Source organism: Bufo gargarizans, chromosome 1 (assembly GCF_014858855.1).
Source record: "Bufo gargarizans isolate SCDJY-AF-19 chromosome 1, ASM1485885v1, whole genome shotgun sequence".
NCBI lineage: Eukaryota > Metazoa > Chordata > Amphibia > Anura > Bufonidae > Bufo > Bufo gargarizans.
Window position 1 is genome coordinate 312,972,209 of NC_058080.1, and position 15,802 is coordinate 312,988,010.

A 15,802-nucleotide genomic window follows, 5' to 3' on the forward strand; every position below is an offset into this window, starting at 1 on the left:
TCCAGATCCACATTTGGAGGACCACTAAATACATACTGTTGCATGAATGGGGGAGGGAATCTGTCACCAATGACTGCCCTATCAAACTGTTGGCATAGATGTGGTTCACTTGATTAAGGGCTCGTTCACACGACCGTTGCCCCTTCGTTGCCCTACGGCAGGTCCTCAATACACGGGGTATCACAGATGCGGACCCATTCACTTGAATGGGTCCGCAAATCCGGAAATGCGGTGCGAAACGGAAGCATGGAACAGAACCCCATGGAAGCACTACGGAGTGCTTCCTGGGGTTCCGTTCCGTGCCTCCACACCACAAAAAGAACTTGCTCTATCTTTTTGCAAAACGGACAGTGAATGGGTCCGCGATCCGCATACGGCTGGCCCACGGTCGGTGCCAGTGCATTGCGGACCGCAATTTGCGGTCCATAGCACAGACGCGGAGGGGCAACGGTCATGTGAATGAGCCCTAAATCACAGTTTTTCTTTTATTGATCCCTGGCTGCTTTGATTGACAGGGCCAGGAAGTGGCAAAGCAGCCAGGGAGGGGCACAGAAATTAGTGGGGCTTGGGTGCAACAACAGAAATGGTGTCGCCCCATTGCACCAAACACCTAATTTGCATTTTAAGAAAAAAAGTATTATAATCGGGGAACGGAGCCTCAGATCAACAAAAGAAAACAAGTGTTTTAATGAGGTGAACCACAGCTACAGGCGTGTGTCTATGCCATCAGTTTGATAGGGAGGCCGCTGATGACAGATTCCCTTTAAAAGTAATTTTTGATTGGTTGAACATGATTGTCCGTATGTAACTATGATTTCCCACACACATAAATTTGGCACTGGCATACTTAAAAAAAAGCGAGAATGAGCACATATTTATAAAAAAATTTTGGCCATACAGTTTTCGCTTCCGTTTTTGTGGCAAGTTATTCTAGCATAGTCTTACCACTTGTGTAATCTTCATGGTGTTTTTCACTATAGAGAAGGTGGTGTGAGAACTCCTAAAAAATGCAAATAACTACAGCATCTGGCATTTTTTAAAAGATGTCAGAATGACAAAAAATGCCACCTAATTAGGAAAATGTTAGTAGTCAAACAATGCTTGTATGTCCTGCGTTCCATATTTCCCATAGACCTTCAGTTAACACCTGGAGTTGGCGTTTTTACTGCAAAAAAAAAACAAAAACGCAAAAGTCCAGTGAAACACTTCTAGAAAACGTACATTTGAAAGCGCCCTTATTCTTTTTCTACTGCAGCCACTATTTATTAGAACATTTTTCCAGAGTCTTCTATCCGTTTATTTCAAAGATTATAGTATGTGCCTACACTTAAGGGCTCATTCACATGGCCCCCTGTACAGAGTTCCTGTGGGTCTGTATCACAGAGAAGGTTATTTATACCATATTATTTATCAGCGCAAAACTGATACGTAATGTGGCCATGTCCATGAGAAGTAAATCAGTGGTTCTTTATTCAAGGGTTAAACGCCATTGGTCCAGGAACTATGCAGCAGGCATCAAGCCTATGTCCACATTTCACAGTATTGGGCCACTTGCACACAAACGTTTTTATTTTCCCATTTCCGTTCCGTTTTTGGGGTCCGTATGCAGAACCATTCATTTCAATGGTTCCACAAAAAAACAGGAATGTACTCCGAAAGCATTCCGTTTCAGTATTTCTGTTCCGCTCAAAGATAGAACTTGTCCTATTATTGCCCACAAATAACGATACGTGGCTCCATTCACGTCAATGGTTCCGCAAAAAAAAAAAAACGGATTGCATACGGAATGCATCCGTACGTCTTCCGTATCCATTCCGTTTTTGTGGAACCATCTATTGAAAATGTTATGGCCAGCCCAATTTTTTAATGTACTTACTGTTAAAACATTTTTGTATGCTTCCGTTTCTGTTTGCGATCCGCAAAAATTGATCACAAACGGAAACCAAACAGCAAAACGGAATGGCAAAACGGAATGGAAGCGGAACGGAAACACTACGGAAAAAAAACCTGAAAAAAATATCAGTTTAAAACGGACCGCAAAACCATACGGTCGTGTGCAAAAGGCCTTAGGGTCCATTCACACGTCCGTGAATGTGTCCGCACCCAATTATTCTCTATGGGGCAGGAATGGATGCGGACAGCACACAGTGTGCTGTCCGCATTTGCATTTCCGGAGCGCGCCCCCGATCTTCCGGTCCGCGGCTCCGTAAAAAAAATAGAACATGTCCGGACAAGAATAGGCAGTTCTATGGGGGTTCCGGCCGGGTGTATTGCGGATCCGCAATACACTACGGACGTGTGAATAGACCCTAAAAGAGCGGTTTTGGAGATTTTTTTTTAAACTACATGTTTTGCCCCATTTTTTGAAAAATCACAGTAAGGGCTCATGCACACAACCGTATGTATTTTGGGATCCGCGAAAACTGATCCACAAAAATTACAGATGACGACTGTGTGCATGATGAGACGCAGTCCGTATTTTGTGGAACAGAACAGCTGGACCCTAATAGAACAGTTCTATCCTTATCCGCAATGCGGACAATAATACGACATGTTCTATTTTTTTGCAGAACGGAAAAACGGACATACGGAAACGGAATGCACACGGTGTAACTTTAGTTTTTTTTGCGGACCCATTAAAATGAATGGTTCCACATATGGTCCACAAAAATAAATAAATAATGGATATGGAAAGAAAATACGTTTGTGTGCATGAGCCCTAATACTGTGATAGGCGAACACAACTAAATAGTGCAGCAATGTTCTCTGTCTTCCTCCCAGTGGCGTAGTGTGGGGAGGGGGAAAGGGGGGCCATTGCCCCGGGTGCCAAATTGTAGGGGGCGCCAAGTAGCAGAATGAGGGTGATGGAAGCCTAAGGCCCCTTTCACACAGGCGAGTTTTCCGCACGGGTGCAATGCGTGAGTTGAACGCATTGCACCCGCACTGAATCCCGACCCATTCATTTCTATGGGGCTGTTCACATGAGCGATGATTTTCATGCATCACTTATGCTTTGCGTGAAAATCGCAGCATGCTCTTTTTTGTACATTTTTCACGTAACGCAGGCCCCATAGAAATGAATGGGGTTGCGTGAAAATCGCAAGCATCCGCAAGCAAGTTGCTACGAGACGATCGGGATGGAGACCTGATCATTATTATTTTCCCCCATAACATGGTTATAAGGGAAAATAATAGCATTCTGAATACAGAATGCATAGTAAAATAGCGCTGGAGGGGTTAAAAAAAAAATAAATAAAAATTTTGCTTGCGGAGCCGGCACCTCCTTCTGTCTTCATCTTAGTTGTGTGGAGGAACAGGACCTGTGGTGACGTCACTCCGGTCATCACATGATCCATCACATGATCCATCACCATGGTAAAAGATCATGTGACGGACCATGTGATGACCGGAGTGACGTCACCACAGGTCCTTTGACTGCAATCAGCAAAGAAAGAGACAGGAGAGATGCCGGCTACGCGAGCAAGTGGATTAAGGTGAGTTAAAATATATATATTTTTTTTTTAACCCCTCCAGCGCTATTGTACTAAGCATTCTGTATTCAGAATGCTATTATTTTCCCTTATAACCATGTTATAAGGGAAAATAATACAATCTACAGAACACCGATCCCAAGCCCGAACTTCTGTGAAGAAGTTCGGGTTTGGGTACCAAACATGCGCGATTTTTCTCACGCGAGTGCAAAACGCATTGCAATTTTTCTGCGCGTGTTCCCGCAACGCACCTTCGCATTTTCCCGCAACGCCCGTGTGAAAACGGCCTAAGGCTCCCATCCCCTCTGTTCTGCCTCATAAGCTTCAGGCCAGGTCTGAAGCCTATGAAGCAGGAGATCGCGATTACATCACAGTGACCTCCTGCGCCGGGTCTCGCGAGATGACCAGATGATGCGGCACAGGAGGGCACGGTGATGTGTTCCGGACTGCCTGCGCCCGGACGCCCGAGCAAAGGCTACAAGAGGCGATGAAGAGAGATGAGTATTTTTTTTATTTTTTTATCGAAGTACTATGGGCCATACTGGGGGCACTATGGAGGTGGGGGAAGAATGGGTGCCATTACATATTATACAGAGGGACCAATATATACAGGTCCTTCTAAAAAAAAATTAGCATATTGTGATAAAGTTCATTATTTTCTGTAATGTACTGATAAACATTAGACTTTCATATATTTTAGATTCATTACACACCAACTGAAGTAGTTCAAGCCTTTTATTGTTTTAATATTGATGATTTTGGCATACAGCTCATGAAAACCCAAAATTCCTATCTAAAAAAATTAGCATATCATGAAAAGGTTCTCTAAACGAGCTATTAACCTAATCATCTGAATCAACTAATTAACTCTAAACACTTGCAAAAGATTCCTGAGGCTTTTAAAAACTCCCAGCCTGGTTCATTACTCAAAACCGCAATCATGGGTAAGACTGCCGACCTGACTGCTGTCCAGAAGGCCATCATTGACACCCTCAAGCAAGAGGGTAAGACACAGAAAGAAATTTCTGAACGAATAGGCTGTTCCCAGAGTGCTGTATCAAGGCACTTCAGTGGGAAGTCTGTGGGAAGGAAAAAGTGTGGCAGAAAACCCTGAAGTGACCGGACCCTGAGGAAGATTGTGGAGAAGGACCGATTCCAGACCTTGGGGGACCTGCGGAAGCAGTGGACTGAGTCTGGAGTAGAAACATCCAGAGCCACCGTGTACAGGCGTGTGCAGGAAATGGGCTACAGGTGCCGCATTCCCCAGGTCAAGCCACTTTTGAACCAGAAACAGCGGTAGAAGCTCCTGACCTGGGCTACAGAGAAGCAGCACTGGACTGTTGCATGTCATTTGGAAATCAAGGTGCCAGAGTCTGGAGAAAGACTGGGGAGAGGGAAATGCCAAAATGCCTGAAGTCCAGTGTCAAGTACCCACAGTCAGTGATGGTCTGGGGTGCCATGTCAGCTGCTGGTTTGGTCCACTGTGTTTTATCAAGGGCAGGGTCAATGCAGCTAGCTATCAGGAGATTTTGGAGCACTTCATGCTTCCATCTGCTGAAAAGCTTTATGGAGATGAAGATTTCATTTTTCAGCACGACCTGGCACCTGCTCACAGTGCCAAAACCACTGGTAAATGGTTTACTGACCATGGTATTACTGTGCTCAATTGGCCTGCCAACTCATCTGACCTGAACCCCATAGAGAATCTGTGGGATATTGGGAAGAGAAAGTTGAGAGACGCAAGACCCAACACTCTGGATGAGCTTAAGGCCGCTATCGAAGCATCCTGGGCCTCCATAACACCTCAGCAGTGCCACAGGCTGATTGCCTCCATGCCACGCCGCATTGAAGCAGTCATTTCTGCAAAAGGACTCCCGACCAAGTATTGAGTGCATAACTGAACATAATTATTTGAAGGTTGACTTTTTTTGTATTAAAAACACTTTTCTTTTATTGGTCGGAAGAAATATGCTAATTTTTTGAGATAGGAAACTTGGGTTTTCATGAGCTGTATGCCAAAATCATCAATATTAAAACAATAAAAGGCTTGAACTACTTCAGTTGGTGTGTAATGAATCTAAAATATATGAAAGTCTAATGTTTATCAGTACATTACAGAAAATAATGAACTTTATCACAATATGCAATTTTTTTTTAGAAGGACCTGTATTATAAAGAGGGGCCATTATATATTATACAGAGGGACCAATATATATTATAAAGAGGGGCCATTATATATTATAATTATACAGGGGGGCCATTATATATTATAATTATACAGGGGGACCATTATATATTCTACAGAGGGGCCATTATATATTATAATTATACAGGGGGACCATTATATATTCTACAGAGGGGCCATTATATATTATAATTATACAGGGGGACCATTATATATTCTACAGAGGGGCCATTATATATTATAATTATACAGGGGGGCCATTATTATACAGAGTGGCCATTATATATTATAATTATACAGAGGGCCCCCATTAATAATAGCCCCTCTGTATAATTATAATATATAATGGCCCCCCTGTATAATTATAATATATAATGCCCCCTCTGTATAATTATTATATATAATGACCCCCCCAGTATTATTATAATATATAATTATATATTATACGGAAGGAATAAGATAAGACGCAGCTGAAAGAAGGTGTCATGGCGGTCTTATCTCCGAATGAAGATGTTGAGGAAAGTTCACATCACAGGGGATGTCACTGGATGGATGAGGTATGTGGTGCTGTATTAGGCCTCATGCGCAAAACACGGAAGCTGCCCGTGTGCCTTCCGCAATTTGCCAGTGAAAGCTTTTTTGAATAGAATAAAATCTTGTTTTTGTGTTGCCATTTTCTGAGAGCCATATTTTTTTGGGCGATTGTCTTAGGTAGGGGCTCATTATTTCGCGGGATGAGATGATTGTTTGATTGGTACAATTTTGGGCTAAATATGCATTTTTGATCACTTGGTTTTACACTTTTTGTTAGGCAAGGTGACCAGAAAATGGCTGCAGGTGGATCATGTGACATTTTTGGTCCAAATCTGGGACTTCAACTTTTGGGAGTCTGATCCCCTTTACAATCCATTACAATACTTCTGTATTGTAAAGCATTGGCTGTAAGTGTATTACTAAATATAATACACTTACAGCCTTCCTGCCTGTGAGATCCAGGGGGCTGGATCTCACAGGCTGTCACGGAAGGCAGCCACGATGCCTAAGGAAGGCATCGGGCTGCCGTCCAAGCCATCGAGTCCCCGTAAGGCTACTTTCACACTTGCGTTCGTCGGTCCGCTCGTGTGCTCCGTTTGAAGGAGCTCACGAGCGGACCCGAGCGCCTCCGTCCAGCCCTGATGCAGTCTGAATGGAGCGGATCCGCTCAGACTGCATCAGTCTGGCGGCGTTCAGCCTCCGCTCCGCTCGCCTCCGCACGGACAGGCGGACAGCTGAACGCTGCTTGCAGCGTTCAGCTGTCCGCCTGGCCGTGCGGAGGCGAGCGGATCCGTTCAGACTTACAATGTAAGTCAATGGGAACGGATCCGCTTGAAGATGACACCATATGGCTCAATCTTCAAGCGGATCCGTCCCCCATTGACTTTACATTGAAAGTCTGAACGGATCCGCTCAGGCTACTTTCAGACTTTTTCTAAGTTATTAATGCAGACGGATCCGTACTGAACGGAGCCTCCGTCTGCATTAATATGATCGGATCTGTTCAGAACGGATCCGATCAAGCGCAAGTGTAAAAGTAGCCTTACAGCGGCGTGGGGACCTGATAGACATGACAGGATACCGCACGTGCCGCGGTCAGCGCTGACCGCAGCAGTGCGAGGGTTAATGCGCCGGCATCAGTGTTTTTACCAATTCTGGTGCAAACAGCAGAGGTCCAGCTATCATTGACTGCAGGACCCCTGCAGCTGATCTGCGCCCACCTGATCAGCACCTCGTAGCTGTACGGTGCTGGGATTTCTGACCCAGTTCCAGTGCCGTACATATACAACTCAGGTATCCTACGGGTTTAAAGGCCATCTGTCAGCAGATTTGCACCTATTTAACTGGCTGACCTGTTATATGTGCATTTGGCAGCTGAAGCTGTCTGTGTTGGTCCCATGTTCATATGTGCCCGCATTGCTGAGAAAAATGATGTTTTAATATATGCAAATGAGCCTCTAGGAACAACAGGGGAGTTGCCATTACACCCAAAGACTCAGCTCTCTCTGCAACTGCTGCACCATCTGCACTTTGATTGACCAAGCCAGGCAGCAACATCATCATGCCTAGCCCTGCCAATCAAAGTGGATAGGGTGCAGCAGTTGTAGAGAGAACATTGCCTCTAGGTGGAACGCCAACTCCCCCGTTGATCCTAGAGGGTCAGTCAGGACTTTGTGTTCCGTCTTGCATAACTGGAACCAGACAGATCCGTTACGATTCCCATAGACTTCTATTATGACAGATCAAAAGGGAATGCCTCTTAAAGGGAACCCGTCACCTGGTTTGAGCATATTAACCCCTCACTGCGGCCCTCTAGCTGTTGCAAAACTACAACTCCCAGCATGCCCGAACAGCCTACAGATATCAGCCTACAGCAGGGCATTGTAGGAGTTGTAGTTTTACAACAGCTGGAGGGCCGCAGTTTGAGGATGCCTGCCTTCAGGACTCGGCTCTATTTCACCTTATGGACTTGGCCATTTTGTGCAAATCTGACCAGTGTCACTTTAAGTGCTGATAACTTTAAAACGCTTTGACTTATCCAGGCCATTCTGAGATAGTTTTTTCATCACATATTGTACTTCATGACACTGGTAAAATGAAGTAAAAAAAATATATATATTTATAAAAAAATACCAAATTTACCAAATATTTGTAAAAAAAATTGCACATTTCCAAGTTTAAATTTCTCAACTTCTATAATACATAGTAATACCTCCAAAAATAGTTATTACTTATTTGGGGATGTTACAAGGCTTAGAGGTTTAGAAGTAAATCTTGAATTGTTTCAGAAATTTTCAAAAACCCAATTTTTAGGGACCAGTTCAGGTCTGAAGTCACTTTGCGAGGCTTACATAATAGAAACCACCCACAAATTACCCCATTCTAGAAACTACACCCCTCAAGGTATTCAAAACTGATTTTACAAACTTTGTTAACCCTTTTGGTGTTCCACAAGAATTAATGGAAAATAGAGATACAATTTAAAAATTTCACTTTTTTGGCAGATTTTCCATTTTAATAATTTTTTTCCAGTTACAAAGCAAGGGTTCACAGCCAAACAAAACTCAATATTTATGGCCCTGATTCTGTAGTTTACAGAAACACCCCATATGTGGTCGTAAACTACTGTACGGGCACACGGCAGGGCGCAGAAGGAAAGGAATGCCATACGGTTTTTAGAAGGCAGATTTTGAGGGACTGTTTTTTTTTTGACACAATGTCCCATTTGAATCCCCCTTGATGCACCCCTAGAGTAGAAACTCCAAAAATGTGGCCCCATTTTGGAAACTACGGGATAGGGTGGCAGTATTGTTGGTACTAGTTTAGGGTACATATGATTTTTGGTTGCTCTATATTACACTTTTTGTGAGGCAAGATAACAAGAAATAGCTGTTTTGGCACCGTTTTTATTTTTTGTTATTTACAACATTCATCTGACAGGTTAGATCATGTGATATTTTTATAGACCAGGTTGTCACGGATGCGGCGATACCTAATATGTGTACTTTTTTTATTTATGTAAGTTTTACACATTGATTTCTTTTTTGAAACAAAAAAAAATATCAGGTTTTAGTGTTTCCATAGTCTGAGAGCCATCATTTTTTCAGTTTTTGGGCAATTACCTTGGGTAGGGTATGATTTTTGCGGGATGAGATGACTGTTTTATTGGCACTATTTTGGGGTGCGTGTGACTTTTTGATCGCTTGCTATTACACTTTTTGTGATGTAAGGTGACAAAAAATTGTTTATTTAGCACAGTTTTTTTTTTACATTATTTACAGTGTTCATCTGAGAGGTTAGGTCATGTGATATTTTTATAGAGCTGGTCGATACGGATGCGGCGATACCTAATATGTATACTTTTTTTTATTTATGTAAGTTTTACACAATGATTTCTTTTTTGAAGCAAAAAAAATCATGTTTTAGTGTCTCCATATTCTGAGAGCCATAGTTTTTTCAGTTTTTGCCTGATTATCTTACTTAGGGTCTCATTTTTGGCGGGATCAGATGACGGGTTGATTTGAACTATTTTGGGGTGCATATGACTTTTTGATTGCTTGCTACTACACTTTTTGTGATGTAAGGTGACAACAAATTGTTTATTTAGCACAGTTTTATTTTTTACTGGTATGTCATGGGTCCTTAAGGGGTTAAAATACTGCCATGCACAATATAATACTTTATTTCTTGCTGCAGTCATTTTTTGTTTCATTAGTGATAAAATCCACTTTTTATGTTATGCAAATGAGTGTCCGAGGTGCCCAGAGGGGCCTTATTATCCTTCTATGGAGCCCAGTAACTCCCCCCTACAGTGCCCAGTCTTCCTTTAGAGCCCAAGCACGCCTCTTCCAGCATAAGTAACTGCCCACAACCGAACTCTTTGCCACCACCCCCCTCCGCTATGTGATTATTTGGATGTAACTACGCCCACAGATTCCTTAGGCCCGCTCGGTGAAATCTCACGCAGATGCAGTAATGGCGGACTGCGTGCGCGCTGTAGAAGCTCCTGAGGGCAATAGCTTTTCTTTTAGCTCGGCGCATGCCCAGTGACACATTTGAAGCTGTTGCCCTCAGGAGCTTCTACATCGCGCAGGCAGTCCACGGTGCTGCGCCTGCGTGAGATTTCACATAGCGGAGGAGGGTGGCGGCAAAGAGTTCGGGTGTAGGTAGTTACTTATGCTGGAAGAGGCGTGCTTGGGCTCTAAAGGAAGACGGGCTGGGCACTGTAGGGGGGAGTTACTGGGCACCAGAGAAGGATAATAACGCCCCTCTGGGCACCTTGGACACTCGTTTGCATAACATAAAAAGTGGATTTTATCGCTAACGAAACCATGAAACAAAAATTTAAGACTACAGCAAGAAATAAGGTATTTTATTGTACATGGCAGTAGTAACACTTTAATATGCTCAAACCAGGTGACAGATTCCCTTTAAAGACTTCCGTCTTATGGATTCCATTATTTTCCGTTATAACCATGTTATGTTTTTCGTTATAACATGCTTGCTTATAATGGAAAATAACAGAATCCATATGATTCTACCATTTAATTTGGCATACAATGTAGGTGGGAAAAAATTCCAAATGGGGTGGAATTGGAAAAACAAAAAACAATTCCTCCACAGTTTTACAGGTTTTGTCCCTACGGCATTCCCTTTCTGGCAAAACTGACCTGTACCTGTACCCTACATTCTCTGGGTCAGTGCGATTACAACGATACCACATGTATAGGTTTTATATGTCTTAATACTGTAAAAATAAATGAAAACTTTCAAAAATATATTTTTTTACATCACCCCCATAATTTATTTTTATTGTTATGTCTACTTAGCTGTGTGGGGGCTCATTTTTTACAGGACAATCTGTAGTTTTTATTGATACCATTTTAGAATGTTTGACTTTTTGATCACATTTTATTAATTACATTTTTGGGGTAAGAGAAGCGATGAAATAATGGTGACTCGCCCATTTTGATACTTTTTTTCATTATGCCACTTGCCATTTTGGAAAAAAATAAATATATTTTAATAGTATGGGCTTTTTCGGATGCGTGATGCCCACAATGCTTAAATTTTAAATGTGTGTGTGCGTGTGTATACATATATATATATATATATATATATATATATATATATATATATATATATACAGGGAGTGCAGAATTATTAGGCAAGTTGTATTTTTGAGGATTAATTTTATTATTGAACAACAACAATGTTCTCAATGAACCCAAAAAACTCATTAATATCAAAGCTGAATATTTTTGGAAGTAGTTTTTAGTTTGTTTTTAGTTTTAGCTATTTTAGGGGGATATCTGTGTGTGCAGGTGACTATTACTGTGCATAATTATTAGGCAACTTAACAAAAAACAAATATATACCCATTTCAATTATTTATTTTTACCAGTGAAACCAATATAACATCTCAACATTCACAAATATACATTTCTGACATTCAAAAACAAAACAAAAACAAATCAGTGACCAATATAGCCACCTTTCTTTGCAAGGACACTCAAAAGCCTGCCATCCATGGATTCTGTCAGTGTTTTGATCTGTTCACCATCAACATTGCGTGCAGCAGCAACCACAGCCTTCCAGACACTGTTCAGAGAGGTGTACTGTTTTCCCTCCTTGTAAATCTCACATTTGATGATGGACCACAGGTTCTCAATGGGGTTCAGATCAGGTGAACAAGGAGGCCATGTCATTAGATTTTCTTCTTTTATACCCTTTCTTGCCAGCCACGCTGTGGAGTACTGGACGCGTGTGATGGAGCATTGTCCTGCATGAAAATCATGTTTTTCTTGAAGGATGCAGACATCTTCCTGTACCACTGCTTGAAGAAGGTGTCTTCCAGAAACTGGCAGTAGGACTGGGAGTTCAGCTTGACTCCATCCTCAACCCGAAAAGGCCCCACAAGCTCATCTTTGATGATACCAGCCCAAACCAGTACTCCACCTCCACCTTGCTGGCGTCTGAGTCGGACTGGAGCTCTCTGCCCTTTACCAATCCAGCCACGGGCCCATCAAGACTCACTCTCATTTCATCAGTCCATAAAACCTTTGAAAAATCAGTCTTGAGATATTTCTTGGCCCAGTCTTGACGTTTCAGCTTGTGTGTCTTGTTCAGTGGTGGTCATCTTTCAGCCTTTCTTACCTTGGCCATGTCTCTGAGTATTGCACACCTTGTGCTTTTGGGCACTCCAGTGATGTTGCAGCTCTGAAATATGGCCAAACTGGTGGCAAGTGGCATCTTGGCAGCTGCACGCTTGACTTTTCTCAGTTCATGAGCAGTTATTTTGCGCCTTGGTTTTTCCACACGCTTCTTGCGACCCTGTTGACTATTTTGAATGAAACGCTTGATTGTTCGATGATCACGCTTCAGAAGCTTTGCAATTTTAAGAGTGCTGCATCCCTCTGCAAGATATCTCACTATTTTTGCCTTTTCTGAGCCTGTCAAGTCCTTCTTTTGACCCATTTTGCCAAAGGAAAGGAAGTTGCCTAATAATTATGCACACCTGATATAGGGTGTTGATGTCATTAGACCACACCCCTTCTCATTGCAGAGATGCACATCACCTAATATGCTTAATTAGTAGTAGGCTTTTGAGCCTATACAGCTTGGAGTAAGACAACATGCATAAAGAGGATGATGTGGTCAAAATACTCATTTGCCTAATAATTCTGCACTCCGTGTGTGTGTGTGTGTGTGTGTGTGTGTGTGTGTGTGTGTGTGTGTGTGTGTGTGTGTATATATATATATATATATATATATATATACACACACACACACATATATATATATATACACATATACACAGTACAGACCAAAAGTTTGGACACACCTTCTCATTCAAAGAGTTTTCTTTATTTTCATGACTATGAAAATTGTAGATTCACACTGAAGGCATCAAAACTATGAATTAACACATGTGGAATTATATACATAACAAAAAAGTGTGAAACAACTGAAAATATGTCATATTCTAGGTTCTTCAAAGTAGCCACCTTTTGCTTTGATTACTGCTTTGCACACTCTTGGCATTCTCTTGATGAGCTTCAAGAGGTAGTCATCTTAAATAGTTTTCACTTCACAGGTGTGCCCTGTCATGTTTAATAAGTGGGATTTCTTGCCTTATAAATGGGGTTGGGACCATCAGTTGCGTTGTGGAGAAGTCAGGTGGATACACAGCTGATAGTCCTACTGAATAGACTGTTAGAATTTGTATTATGGCAAGAAAAAAGCAGCTAAGTAAAGAAAACCGAGTGGCCATCATTACTTTAAGGAATGAAGGTCAGTTAGTCCGAAAAATTGGGAAAACTTTGAAAGTGTCCCCAAGTGCAGTCACAAAAACCATCAAGCGCTACAAAGAAACTGGCTCACATGCAGACCTCCCCAGGAAAGGAAGACCAAGAGTCACCTCTGCCGCAGAGGATAAGTTCATCCGAGTCACCAGCCTCAGAAATTGCAGGTTAACAGCAGCTCAGATTAGAGACCAGGTCAATGCCACACAGAGTTCTAGCAGCAGACACATCTCTAGAACAACTGTTAAGAGGTAGATTGTGTGAATCAGGCCTTCATGGTAGAATATCTGCTAGGAAACCACTGCTAAGGACAGGCAACAAGAAGAAGAGACTTGTTTGGGCTAAAGAACACAAGGAATGGACATCAGACCAGTGGAAATCTGTGCTTTGGTCTGATGAGTCCAAATTTGAGATCTTTGGTTCCAACCACCGTGTCTTTGTGCGACGCAGAAAAGGTGAACGGATGGACTCTACATGCCTGGTTCCCACCGTGAAGCATGGAGGAGGAGGTGTGATGGTGTGGGGGTGCTTTGCTGGTGACACTGTTGGGGATTTATTCAAAATTGAAGGCATACTGAACCAGCATGGCTACCACAGCATCTTGCAGCGGCATGCTATTCCATCCGGTTTGCGTTTAGTTGGACCATCATTTATTTTTCAACAGGACAATGACTCCAAACACACCTCCAGGCTGTGTAAGGGCTATTTGACCATGAAGGAGAGTGATGGGGTGCTGCGCCAGATGACCTGGCCTCCACAGTCACCGGACCTGAACCCAATCGAGATGGTTTGGACCGCAGAGTGAAGGCAAAAGGGCCAACAAGTGCTAAGCATCTCTGGGAACTCCTTCAAGACTGTTGGAAGACCATTTCAGGTGACTACCTCTTGAAGCTCATCAAGAGAATGCCAAGAGTGTGCAAAGCAGTAATCAAAGCAAAAGGTTGCTAATTTGAAGAACCTAGAACATGACATATTTTCAGTTGTTTCACACTTTTTTTTGTTATGTATATAATTCCACATATGTTAATTCATAGTTTTGATGCCTTTAGTGTGAATCTACAATTTTTATAGTCATGAGTCATAGTCAATTTTACTATACTGCAATTAGCAGTATAGTAATATGTGAAATGCTGATTTATTATGTTGGCCTGCCACCTGCTGGCCAACATAGGAATTGCAGCTCCAATATGCTGGGTCTCTTCAGAGTGAAGAAATTCATTACCAGCATCCCTAATTGCCACACGGGTTCCCCATGCGTGCTCTTACATTATTGCCGGTTGCGGTCATTATCCACGGGGTTCTGCTACTTGAAACACCAGAGACCCACCAGCCATGACACCTGCGAGCAGGCGCCATGTTTAAACACTGCTCCAGCTGTTAGTGAAAAGGTTAAAGACCTGTTACCTCTACTGAAAGGTCTATTATAGTAACTACTTGCATTCCCCATGTGATAATTCTGGAGCATCCTTTCATATAACGATGTTGTTCCATTCCTCAAGTTAGACCTTATGTACGTGACTGTATTTTTTTGGTATGCAAGTTGCAGATCTGAAAAATACAGGTACTGTTGCATCCATATTTTCTGTGGACCCATTGACTTTAATGGGCCCAGTGGTCCATATTTTAGTATAGAAAATATTTTTTTGCGGAATGAACATATGGATGCAGTTAGCCCACAGATCATACTCGTGCTTTCCGCATCTGTATGTCCATTCTGTGATTGTGTGCATAAGGCCTTATTGCTACTAAAGGTTTATAAATGAATCTTCCACTGGGTGTTACCAATGGAGGGGGTGTCCCTGCCCAATCTGACCACTGATGTACAAGAAGATGCTTCACCATTTGTTATTACATAGGGTATACAATTTGGTAAAACATACATGTTAGGAGTCTTTAACGTGTGATTGGTGGGAGTCTACTGGGACATCGAACAACTATCAGAACAGGGGTCCATTGATGCTCTTCAGCTGCTTGAATAGAGAGCCACAAAAACAACCTAGTGAGACAGTTCTAGGGACCCAGTAGGAGTGGGTAACATTAAAAGCATCTACTACAACAATTTATTCAGGTGTTTTGTTGCTGCTAAAAACTGACTTAAAGGGCTTCTGTCACCCCCCAAAAGTAATTTTTTTGGGGCTAATTAAAATCCTTATACTGCGATTTTTCAATATATAGTGCTCTTACCTTTTTCTGGGGCTTAGTTTCTTTAAAAACTGACTTTTATAATATGTAAATTACCTCTCTACCAGCAAGTAGGGCGGTTGCTTGCTGGTAGCCGCCGCATCCTC